This window comes from Macaca mulatta, chromosome X, assembly GCF_049350105.2.
Source record: "Macaca mulatta isolate MMU2019108-1 chromosome X, T2T-MMU8v2.0, whole genome shotgun sequence".
NCBI classification, from domain to species: domain Eukaryota; kingdom Metazoa; phylum Chordata; class Mammalia; order Primates; family Cercopithecidae; genus Macaca; species Macaca mulatta.
The window spans coordinates 65930477-65943613 of NC_133426.1; positions in this window are offsets into that span (position 1 = coordinate 65930477).

The window sequence follows — 13137 nt, forward strand, 5'->3', positions numbered from 1 at the left end:
TTAATTCATCTCACAGAGTTACATCTGCATTTCGTGGATCTCTTTGCTAGCCTTATTTCTGTGGAATCTGAGAACAGATATTTCGGAAACCTTTGGAGGCTATAGGGCCAAAGGAAACATCCTCCGATAACAAAGAGAAAGAAGATTCCTGAGAAACTTCCTTGTGTTCTGTGAAATCATCTCACAGAGTTACAGCTTTCCCATCAAGAAGACTTTCGCTAAGACAGTTCTTGTGGAATTGGCAAAGTGATATTTGGAAGCCCATAGAGGGCTATGGTGAAAAAGGAAATATCCTCAGATGAAATCTGGAAAGAAGCTTTCTGAGAAAGTGCTTAGTGTTCTGTTAATTCATCTCACAGAGTTACATCTGTATTTCGTGGATCTTTTGCTAGCCTTATTTCTGTGAAATCTGAGAACAGATATTTCGTATCCCTTTGAAGACCATAGGGCCAAAGGAAATATCCTCTGATAACAAAGAGAAAGAAGCTTTCTGAAAAACTACTTTGTGTTCTGTGAAATCATCTCACAGAGTTACAGCTTTCCCCTCAAGAAGCCTTTCGCTAAGACAGTTCTTGTGGAATTGGCAAAGTGATATTTGGAAGCAAATAGAGGGCTATGGTGTAAAAGGAAATATCCTCAGATGAAATCTGGAAAGAAACTTTCTGAGAAACTGCTTAGTGTTCTGTTAATTCATCTCACAGAGTTAAATCTGTATTTAGTGGATCTCTTTGCTAGCCTTATTTCTGTGGAATCTGAGAACAGATATTTCGGATCCCTTTGAAGACTATAGGGCCAAAGGAAATATCCTCCGATAACAAAGAGAAAGAAACTTTCTGAGAAACTACTTTGTGTTCTGTGAAATCATCTCACAGAGTTACAGCTTTCGCCTCAAGAAGCCCTTCGCTAAGACAGTTCTTGTGGAATTGGCAAAGTGATATTTGGAAGCCCATAGAGGGCTATGGTGAAAAAGGAAATATCCTCCGATGAAATCTGGAAAGAAGCTTTCTGAGAAACTGCTTAGTGTTCTGTTAATTCATCTCACAGAGTTACATCTGTATTTCGTGGATCTCTTTGCTAGCCTTATTTCTGTGGAATCTGAGAAGAGATATTTCGGATCCCTTTGAAGACTATAGGGCCAAAGGAAATATCCTCCGATAACAAAGAGAAAGAAGCTTTCTGAGAAACTTCATTGTGTTCTGTGTAATCATCTCACAGAGTTACAGCTTTCCCCTCAAGAAGCCCATCGCTAAGACAGTTCTTGTGGAATTGGCAAAGTGATATTTGGAAGCCCATAGAGGGCTATGGTGAAAAAGGAAATATCCTCAGATGAAATCTGGAAAGAAGCTTTCTGAGAAACTGCTTAGTGTTCTGTTAATTCATCTCACTGAGTTACATCTGTATTTCGTGGATCTTTTGCTAGCCTTATTTCTGTGGAATCTGAGAACAGATATTTCGGATCCCTTTGAAGACCATAGGGCCAAAGGAAATATCCTCTGAGAACAAAGAGAAGGAAGCTTTCTGAGAAACTACTTTGGGTTCCGTGAAATCATCTCAAAGAGTTACAGCTTTCCCCTCAAGAAGCCTTTCGCTAAGACAGTTCTTGTGGAATTGGCAAAGTGATATTTGGAAGCCCATAGAGGGCTACGGTGAAAAAGGAAATATCCTCAGATGAAATCTGGAAAGAAGCTTTCTGAGAAACTGCATAGAGTTCTGTTAATTCATCTCACAGAGTAACATCTGAATTTCGTGGATCTCTTTGCTAGCCTTATTTCTGTGGACTCTGAGAACAGATATTTCGGATCACTTTGAAGCCCATAGGGCCAAAGGAAATATCCTCCGATAACAAAGAGAAAGAAGCTTTCTGAGAAACTACTTTGTGTTCTGTGAAATCATCTCACAGAGTTACAGCTTTCCCCTCAAGAAGCCTTTCGCTAAGACAGTTCTTGTGGAATTGGCAAAGTGATATTTGGAAGCCCATAGAGGGCTATGCTGAAAAAGGAAATATCCTCAGATGAAATCTGGAAAGAAGCTTTCTGAGAAACTGCTTAGTGTTCTGTTAATTCATCTCACAGAGTTACATATGTATTGCGTGGATCTCTTTGCCAGCCTTATTTCTGTGGAATCTGAGAACAGATATTTCGGATCCCTTTGAAGACCATAGGACCAGAGAAAATATCCTCCGATAACAAAGAGAATGAAGCTTTGTGAGAAACTTCTTTGTGTTCTGTGAAATCATCTCACAGAGTTACAGCTTTCCCCTCAAGAAGCCTTTCGCTGAGACAGTTCTTGTGGAATTGGCAAAGTGATATTTGGAAGCCCATAGAGGGCTATGGTGAAAAAGGAAATATCCTCTGACGAAATGTAGAAAGAAGCTTTCTGAGATACTGCTTAGTGTTCTATTAATTCATCTCACAGAGTTGCATCTGTATTTCCGGGATCTCTTTGCTAGCCTTATTTCTGTGGAATCTGAGAACAGATATTTCGGATCCCTTGGAAGACTATAGGGCCAAATTAATTATCCTCCGATAACAAAGAGAAAGAAGCTTTCTGAGAAACTTTTTTGTGTTCTGTGAAATCATCTCACAGAGTTACAGCTTTCCCCTCAAGAAGTCTTTCGCTAAGACAGTTCTTGTGGAATTGGCAAAGTGATATTTGGAAGCCCATAGAGGGCTATGGTGAAAAAGGAAATATCCTCAGATGAAACCTGGAAAGAAGCTTTCTGAGAAACTGCTTAGTGTTCTGTTAATTCATCTCACAGAGTTACATCTGTATTGCGTGGATCTCTTTGCTAGCCTTATTTCTGTGGAATCTGAGAACAGATATTTCGGATCCCTTTGAAGACTATAGGGCCAAAGGAAATATCCTCCGATAACAAAGAGAAAGAAGCATTCTGAGAAACTTCTTTGTGTTCTGTGAAATCATCTCACAGAGTTACAGCTTTCCCCTCAAGAAGCCTTTCGCTGAGACAGTTCTTGTGGAATTGGCAAAGTGATATTTGGAAGCCCATAGAGGGCTATGGTGAAAAAGGAAATATCCTCAGATGAAATCTGGAAAGAAGCTTTCTGAGAAACTGCTTAGTGTTCTGTTAATTCATCTCACAGAGTTACATCTGTATTTCGTGGATCTCTTTGCTAGCCTTATTTCTGTGGAATCTGAGAACAGATATTTCGGATCCCTTAGAAGACTATAAGACCAAAGGAAATATCCTCCGATAACAAAGAGAAAGAAGCTTTCTGAGAAACTTCTTTGTGTTCTGTGAAATCATCTCACAGAGATACAGCTTTCCCCTCAAGAAGCCCTTCGCTAACACAGTTCTTGTGGAATTGGCAAAGTGATATTTGGAAGCCCATAGAGGGCTATGGTGAAAAAGGAAATATCCTCAGATGAAATCTGGAAAGAAGCTTTCTGAGAAACTGCTTAGTGTTCTGTTAATTCATCTCACAGAGTTATATCTGTATTTCGTGGATCTTTTGCTAGCCTTATTTCTGTGGAATCTGAGAACAGATATTTCGGATCCCTTTGAAGACCATAGGGCCAAAGGAAATATCCTCTGATAACAAAGAGAAAGAATCTTTCTGAGAAACTACTTTGGGTTCTGTGAAATCATCTCACCGAGTTACAGCTTTCCCCTCAAGAAGCCTTTCGCTAAACAGTTCTTGCGGAATTGGCAAAGTGATATTTGGAAGCCCATAGAGGGCTACGGTGAAAAAGGAAATATCCTCAGATGAAATCTGGAAAGAAGCTTTCTGAGAAACTGCTTAGAGTTCTGTTAATTCATCTCACAGAGTAACATCTGAATTTCGTGGATCTCTTTGTTAGCCTTATTTCTGTGGACTCTGAGAACAGATATTTCGGATCACTTTGAAGCCCATAGGGCCAAAGGAAATATCCTCCGATAACAAAGAGAAAGAAGCTTTCTGAGAAACTTCTTTGTGTTCTGTGAAATAATCTCACAGAGTTCCAGCTTTCCCCTCAAGAAGACTTTCGCTAAGACCGTTCTTGTGGAATTGGCAAAGTGATATTTGGAAGCCCATAGAGGGCTATGGTGAAAAAGGAAATATCCTCAGATGAAATCTGGAAAGAAGCTTTCTGAGAAACTGCTTAGTGTTCTGTTAATTCATCTCACAGAGTTACATCTGTATTGCGTGGATCTCTTTGCTAGCCTTATTTCTGTGGAATCTGAGAACAGATATTTCGGATCCCTTTGAAGACTATAGGGCCAAAGGAAATATCCTCCGATAACAAAGAGAAAGAAGCTTTCTGAGAAACTTCTTTGTGTTCTGTGAAATCATCTCACAGAGTTACAGCTTTCCCCTCCAGAAGCCTTTCGCTAACACAGTTCTTGTGGAATTGGCAAAGTGATATTTGGAAGCCCATAGAGGGTTATGGTGAAAAAGGAAATATCCTCAGATGAAATCTGGAAAGAAACTTTCTGAGAAACTGCTTAGTGTTCTGTTAATTCATCTCACAGAGTTACATCTATATTTCGTGGATCTCTTTGCTAGCCTTATTTCTGTGGAATCTGAGAACAGATATTTCGGATGCCTTTGGAGGCTATAGGGCCAAAGGAAACATCCTCCGATAACAAAGAGAAAGAAGATTTCTGAGAAACTTCCTTGTGTTCTGTGAAATCATCTCACAGAGTTACAGCTTTCCCCTCAAGAAGACTTTCGCTAAGACAGTTCTTGTGGAATTGGCAAAGTGATATTTGGAAGCCCATAGAGGGCTATGGTGAAAAAGGAAATATCCTCAGATGAAATCTGGAAAGAAACTTTCTGAGAAACTGCTTAGAGTTCTGTTAATTCATCTCACAGAGTAACATCCGAATTTCGTGGATCTCTTTGGTAGCCTTATTTCTGTGGACGCTGAGAACAGATATGTCGGATCACTTTGAAGCCCATAGGGCCAAAGGAAATATCCTCCGATAACAAAGAGAAAGAAGCTTTCCGAGAAACTTCTTTGTGTTCTGTGAAGTCATCTCACAGAGTTACAGCTTTCCCCTCAAGAAGCCTTTCGCTAAGACAGTTCTTGTGGAACTGGCAAAGTGATATTTGGAAGCCCATAGAGGGCTATGGTGAAAAAGGAAATATCCTCAGATGAAATCTGGAAAGAAACTTTCTGAGAAACTGCTTAGTGTTCTGTTAATTCAACTCACAGAGTTACATCTGTATTTCGTGGATCTCTTTGCTAGCCTTATTTCTGTGGAATCTGAGAACAGATATTTCGGATACCTTTGGAGGCTATAGGGCCAAAGGAAACATCCTCCGATAACAAAGAGAAAGAAGATTTCTGAGAAACTTCCTTGTGTTCTGTGAAATCATCTCACAGAGTTACAGCTTTCCCCTCAAGAAGCCTTTCGCTAAGACAGTTCTTGTGGAATTGGCAAAGTGATATTTGGAAGCCCATAGAGGGCTATGGTGAAAAAGGAAATATCCTCTGACGAAATGTAAAGAAGCTTTCTGAGATACTGCTTAGTGTTCTATTAATTCATCTCACAGAGTTACATCTGTATTTCCGGGATCTCTTTGCTAGCCTTATTTCTGTGGAATCTGAGAACAGATATTTCGGATCCCTTTGAAGACTATAGGGCCAAAGGAAATATCCTCCGATAACAAAGAGAAAGAAGCTTTCTGAGAAACTTCTTTGTGTTCTGTGAAATCGTCTCACAGAGTTACAGCTTTCCCCTCAAGAAGCCTTTCGCTGAGACAGTTCTTGTGGAATTGGCAAAGTGATATTTGGAAGCCCATAGAGGGCTATGGTGAAAAAGGAAATATCCTCAGATGAAATCTGGAAAGAAGCTTTCTGAGAAACTGCTTAGTGTTCTGTTAATTCATCTCACAGGGTTACATCTGTATTTCGTGGATCTCTTTGCTAGCCTTATTTCTGTGGAATCTGAGAACAGATATTTCGGATCCCTTAGAAGACTATAGGACCAAAGGAAATATCCTCCGATAACAAAGAGAAAGAAGCTTTCTGAGAAACTTCTTTGTGTTCTGTGTAATCATGTCACAGAGTTACAGCTTTCCCCTCAAGAAGCCCTTCGCTAAGACAGTTCTTGTGGAATTGGCAAAGTGATATTTGGAAGCCCATAGAGGGCTATGGTGAAAAAGGAAATATCCTCAGATGAAATCTGGAAAGAAGCTTTCTGAGAAACTGCTTAGTGTTCTGTTAATTCATCTCACAGAGTTACATCTGTATTTCGTGGATCTTTTGCTAGCCTTATTTCTGTGGAATCTGAGAAAAGATATTTCGTATCCCTTGGAAGACTATACGGCCAAAGGAAATATCCTCTGATAACAAAGAGAAAGAAGCTTTCTGAGAAACTACTTTGGGTTCTGTGAAATCATCTCACCGAGTTACAGCTTTCCCCTCAAGAAGCCTTTCGCTAAACAGTTCTTGTGGAATTGGCAAAGTGATATTTGGAAGCCCATAGAGGGCTACGGTGAAAAAGGAAATATCCTCAGATGAAATCTGGAAAGAAGCTTTCTGAGAAACTGCTTAGAGTTCTGTTAATTCATCTCACAGAGTAACATCTGAATTTCGTGGATCTCTTTGGTAGCCTTATTTCTGTGGACTCTGAGAACAGATATTTCGGATCACTTTGAAGCCCATAGGGCCAAAGGAAATATCCTCCGATAACAAAGAGAAAGAAGCTTTCTGAGAAACTTCTTTGTGTTCTGTGAAATAATCTCACAGAGTTCCAGCTTTCCCCTCAAGAAGACTTTCGCTAAGACCGTTCTTGTGGAATTGGCAAAGTGATATTTGGAAGCCCATAGAGGGCTATGGTGAAAAAGGAAATAACCTCAGATGAAATCTGGAAAGAAGCTTTCTGAGAAACTGCTTAGTGTTCTGTTAATTCATCTCACAGAGTTACATCTGTATTGCGTGGATCTCTTTGCTAGCCTTATTTCTGTGGAATCTGAGAACAGATATTTCGGATCCCTTGGAAGACTATAGGGCCAAATTAATTATCCTCCGATAACAAAGAGAAAGAAGCTTTCTGAGAAACTTTTTTGTGTTCTGTGAAATCATCTCACAGAGTTACAGCTTTCCCCTCAAGAAGCCTTTCGCTAAGACAGTTCTTGTGGAATTGGCAAAGTGATATTTGGAAGCCCATAGAGGGCTATGGTGAAAAAGGAAATATCCTCAGATGAAATCTGGAAAGAAGCTTTCTGAGAAACTGCTTAGTGTTCTGTTAATTCATCTCACAGAGTTACATCAGTATTGCGTGGATCTCTTTGCTAGCCTTATTTCTGTGCAATCTGAGAACAGATATTTCGGATCCCTTTGAAGACTATAGGGCCAAAGGAAATATCCTCCGATAACAAAGAGAAAGAAGCTTTCTGAGAAACTTCTTTGTGTTCTGTGAAATCATCTCACAGAGTTACAGCTTTCCCCTCAAGAAGCCTTTCGCTAAGACAGTTCTTGTGGAATTGGCAAAGTGATATTTGGAAGCCCATAGAGGGTTATGGTGAAAAAGGAAATATCCTCAGATGAAATCTGGAAAGAAACTTTCTGAGAAACTGCTTAGTGTTCTGGTAATTCATCTCACAGAGTTACATCTATATTTCGTGGATCTCTTTGCTAGCCTTATTTCTGTGGAATCTGAGAACAGATATTTCGGATACCTTTGGAGGCTATAGGGCCAAAGGAAACATCCTCCGATAACAAAGAGAAAGAAGATTTCTGAGAAACTTCCTTGTGTTCTGTGAAATCATCTCACAGAGTTACAGCTTTCCCCTCAAGAAGACTTTCGCTAAGACAGTTCTTGTGGAATTGGCAAAGTGATATTTGGAAGCCCATAGAGGGCTATGGTGAAAAAGGAAATATCCTCAGATGAAATCTGGAAAGAAGCTTTCTGAGAAACTGCTTAGTGTTCTGTTAATTCATCTCACAGAGTTACATCTGTATTTCGTGGATCTCTTTGCTAGCCTTATTTCTGTTGAATCTGAGAACAGATATTTCGGATCCCTTTGAAGACCATAGGGCCAAAGGAAATATCCTCTGATAACAAAGAGAAAGAAGCTTTCTGAAAAACTACTTTGTGTTCTGTGAAATCATCTCACAGAGTTACAGCTTTCCCCTCAAGAAGCCTTTCGCTAAGACAGTTCTTGTGGAATTGGCAAAGTGGTATTTTGAAGCCCATAGAGGGCTACTGTGAAAAAGCAAATATCCTCAGATGAAATCTGGAAAGAAGCTTTCTGAGAAACTGCTTAGAGTTCTGTTAATTCATCTCACAGAGTAACATCCGAATTTCGTGGATCTCTTTGGTAGCCTTATTTCTGTGGACGCTGAGAACAGATATGTCGGATCACTTTGAAGCCCATAGGGCCAAAGGAAATATCCTCCGATAACAAAGAGAAAGAAGCTTTCCGAGAAACTTCTTTGTGTTCTGTGAAGTCATCTCACAGAGTTACAGCTTTCCCCTCAAGAAGCCTTTCGCTAAGACAGTTCTTGTGGAATTGGCAAAGTGATATTTGGAAGCCCATAGAGGGCTATGGTGAAAAAGGAAATATCCTCAGATGAAATCTGGAAAGAAGCTTTCTGAGAAACTGCTTGGTGTTCTGTTAATTCATCTCACAGAGTTATATCTGTATTTCGTGGATCTCTTTGCTAGCCTTATTTCTGTGGAATCTGAGAACAGATATTTCGGATCCCTTTGAAGACTATAGGGCCAAAGGAAATATCCTCCGATAACAAAGAGAAAGAAGCTTTCTGAGAAACTTCTTTGTGTTCTGTGAAATCATCTCACAGAGTTACAGCTTTCCCCTCAAGAAGCCTTTCGCTAAGACAGTTCTTGTGGAATTGGCAAAGTGATATTTGGAAGCCCATAGAGGGCTATGGTGAAAAAGGAAATATCCTCAGATGAAATCTGGAAAGAAGCTTTCTGAGAAACTGCTTAGTGTTCTCTTAATTCATCTCACAGAGTTATATCTGTATTTCGTGGATCTTTTGCTAGCCTTATTTCTGTGGAATCTGAGAACAGATATTTCGGATCCCTTTGAAGACCATAGGGCCAAAGGAAATATCCTCTGATAACAAAGAGAAAGAAGCTTTCTGAGAAACTACTTTGGGTTCTGTGAAATCATCTCACCGAGTTACAGCTTTCCCCTCAAGAAGCCTTTCGCTAAACAGTTCTTGCGGAATTGGCAAAGTGATATTTGGAAGCCCATAGAGGGCTACGGTGAAAAAGGAAATATCCTCAGATGAAATCTGGAAAGAAGCTTTCTGAGAAACTGCTTAGAGTTCTGTTAATTCATCTCACAGAGTAACATCTGAATTTCGTGGATCTCTTTGTTAGCCTTATTTCTGTGGACTCTGAGAACAGATATTTCGGATCACTTTGAAGCCCATAGGGCCAAAGGAAATATCCTCCGATAACAAAGAGAAAGAAGCTTTCTGAGAAACTTCTTTGTGTTCTGTGAAATAATCTCACAGAGTTCCAGCTTTCCCCTCAAGAAGACTTTCGCTAAGACCGTTCTTGTGGAATTGGCAAAGTGATATTTGGAAGCCCATAGAGGGCTATGGTGAAAAAGGAAATATCCTCAGATGAAATCTGGAAAGAAGCTTTCTGAGAAACTGCTTAGTGTTCTGTTAATTCATCTCACAGAGTTACATCTGTATTGCGTGGATCTCTTTGCTAGCCTTATTTCTGTGGAATCTGAGAACAGATATTTCGGATCCCTTGGAAGACTATAGGGCCAAATTAATTATCCTCCGATAACAAAGAGAAAGAAGCTTTCTGAGAAACTTTTTTGTGTTCTGTGAAATCATCTCACAGAGTTACAGCTTTCCCCTCAAGAAGCCTTTCGCTAAGACAGTTCTTGTGGAATTGGCAAAGTGATATTTGGAAGCCCATAGAGGGCTATGGTGAAAAAGGAAATATCCTCAGATGAAATCTGGAAAGAAGCTTTCTGAGAAACTGCTTAGTGTTCTGTTAATTCATCTCACAGAGTTACATCTGTATTGCGTGGATCTCTTTGCTAGCCTTATTTCTGTGGAATCTGAGAACAGATATTTCGGATCCCTTTGAAGACTATAGGGCCAAAGGAAATATCCTCCGATAACAAAGAGAAAGAAGCTTTCTGAGAAACTTCTTTGTGTTCTGTGAAATCATCTCACAGAGTTACAGCTTTCCCCTCAAGAAGACTTTCGCTAAGACAGTTCTTGTGGAATTGGCAAAGTGATATTTGGAAGCCCATAGAGGGTTATGGTGAAAAAGGAAATATCCTCAGATGAAATCTGGAAAGAAACTTTCTGAGAAACTGCTTAGTGTTCTGTTAATTCATCTCACAGAGTTACATCTATATTTCGTGGATCTCTTTGCTAGCCTTATTTCTGTGGAATCTGAGAACAGATATTTCGGATGCCCTTGGAGGCTATAGGGCCAAAGGAAACATCCTCCGATAACAAAGAGAAAGAAGATTTCTGAGAAACTTCCTTGTGTTCTGTGAAATCATCTCACAGAGTTACAGCTTTCCCCTCAAGAAGACTTTCGCTAAGACAGTTCTTGTGGAATTGGCAAAGTGATATTTGGAAGCCCATAGAGGGCTATGGTGAAAAAGGAAATATCCTCAGATGAAATCTGGAAAGAAACTTTCTGAGAAACTGCTTAGAGTTCTGTTAATTCATCTCACAGAGTAACATCCGAATTTCGTGGATCTCTTTGGTAGCCTTATTTCTGTGGACGCTGAGAACAGATATGTCGGATCACTTTGAAGCCCATAGGGCCAAAGGAAATATCCTCCGATAACAAAGAGAAAGAAGCTTTCCGAGAAACTTCTTTGTGTTCTGTGAAGTCATCTCACAGAGTTACAGCTTTCCCCTCAAGAAGCCTTTCGCTAAGACAGTTCTTGTGGAATTGGCAAAGTGATATTTGGAAGCCCATAGAGGTCTATGGTGAAAAAGGAAATATCCTCAGATGAAATCTGGAAAGAAGCTTTCTGAGAAACTGCTTAGTGTTCTGTTAATTCATCTCACAGAGTTATATCTGTATTTCGTGGATCTCTTTGCTAGCCTTATTTCTGTGGAATCTGAGAACAGATATTTCGGATCCCTTTGAAGACTACAGGGCCAAAGGAAATATCCTCCGATAACAAAGAGAAAGAAGCTTTCTGAGAAACTTCTTTGTGTTCTGTGAAATCATCTCACAGAGTTACAGCTTTTCCCTCAAGAAGCCTTTCGCTAAGACAGTTCTTGTGGAACTGGCAAAGTGATATTTGGAAGCCCATAGAGGGCTATGGTGAAAAAGGAAATATCCTCAGATGAAATCTGGAAAGAAACTTTCTGAGAAACTGCTTAGTGTTCTGTTAATTCAACTCACAGAGTTACATCTGTATTTCGTGGATCTCTTTGCTAGCCTTATTTCTGTGGAATCTGAGAACAGATATTTCGGATACCTTTGGAGGCTATAGGGCCAAAGGAAACATCCTCCGATAACAAAGAGAAAGAAGATTTCTGAGAAACTTCCTTGTGTTCTGTGAAATCATCTCACAGAGTTACAGCTTTCCCCTCAAGAAGCCTTTCGCTAAGACAGTTCTTGTGGAATTGGCAAAGTGATATTTGGAAGCAAATAGAGGGCTATGGTGTAAAAGGAAATATCCTCAGATGAAATCTAGAAAGAAACTTTCTGAGAAACTGCTTAGTGTTCTGTTAATTCATCTCACAGGGTTACATCTGTATTTAGTGGATCTCTTTGCTAGCCTTATTTCTGTGGAATCTGAGAGCAGATATTTCGGATCCCTTTGAAGACTATAGGACCAAAGGAAATATCCTCCGATAACAAAGAGAAAGAAACTTTCTGAGAAACTTCTTTGTGTTCTGTGAAATCATCTCACACAGTTACAGCTTTCGCCTCAAGAAGCCCTTCGCTAAGACAGTTCTTGTGGAATTGGCAAATTGATATTTGGAAGCCCATAGAGGGCTATGGTGAAAAAGGAAATATCCTCAGATGAAATCTGGAAAGAAGCTTTCTGAGAAACTGCTTAGTGTTCTGTTAATTCATTTCACAGAGTTACATCTGTATTTCGTGGATCTCTTTGCTAGCCTTATTTCTGTGGAATCTGAGAACAGATATTTCGGATCCCTTTGAAGACTATAGGGCCAAAGGAAATATCCTCCGATAACAAAGAGAAAGAAGCTTTCTGAGAAACTTCTTTGTGTTCTGTGTAATCATCTCACAGAGTTACAGCTTTCCCCTCAAGAAGCCCATCGCTAAGACAGTTCTTGTGGAATTGCAAAGTGATATTTGGAAGCCCATAGTGGGCTATGGTGAAAAAGGAAATATCCTCAGATGAAATCTGGAAAGAAGCTTTCTGAGAAACTGCTTAGTGTTCTGTTAATTCATCTCACAGAGTTACATCTGTATTTCGTGGATCTTTTGCGAGCCTTATTTCTGTGGAATCTGAGAACAGATATTTCGGATCCCTTTGAAGACCATAGGGCCAAAGGAAATATCCTCTGATAACAAAGAGAAAGAAGCTTCCTGAGAAACTACTTTGGGTTCTGTGAAATCATCTCACAGAGTTACAGCTTTCCCCTCAAGAAGCCTTTCGCTAAGACAGTTCTTGTGGAATTGGCAAAGTGATATTTGGAAGCCCATAGAGGACTATGGTGAAAAAGGAAATATCCTCAGATGAAATCTGGAAAGAAGATTTCTGAGAAACTGCATAGAGTTCTGTTAATTCATCTCACAGAGTAACATCTGAATTTCGTGGATCTCTTTGCTAGCCTTATTTCTGTGGACTCTGAGAACAGATATATCAGATCACTTTGAAGCCCATAGGGCCAAAGGAAATATCCTCCGATAACAAAGAGAAAGAAGTTTTCTGAGAAACTTCTTTGTGTTCTGTGAAATCATCTCACAGAGTTACAGCTTTCCCCTCAAGAAGCCTTTCGCTAAGACAGTTCTTGTGGAATTGGCAAAGTGATATTTGGAAGCCCATAGAGGGCTATGGTGAAAAAGGAAATATCCTCTGACGAAATGTAGAAAGAAGCTTTCTGAGATACTGCTTAGTGTTCTATTAATTCATCTCACAGAGTTACATCTGTATTTCCGGGATCTCTTTGCTAGCCTTATTTCTGTGGAATCTGAGAACAGATATTTCGGATCCCTTTGAAGACTATAGGGCCAAAGGA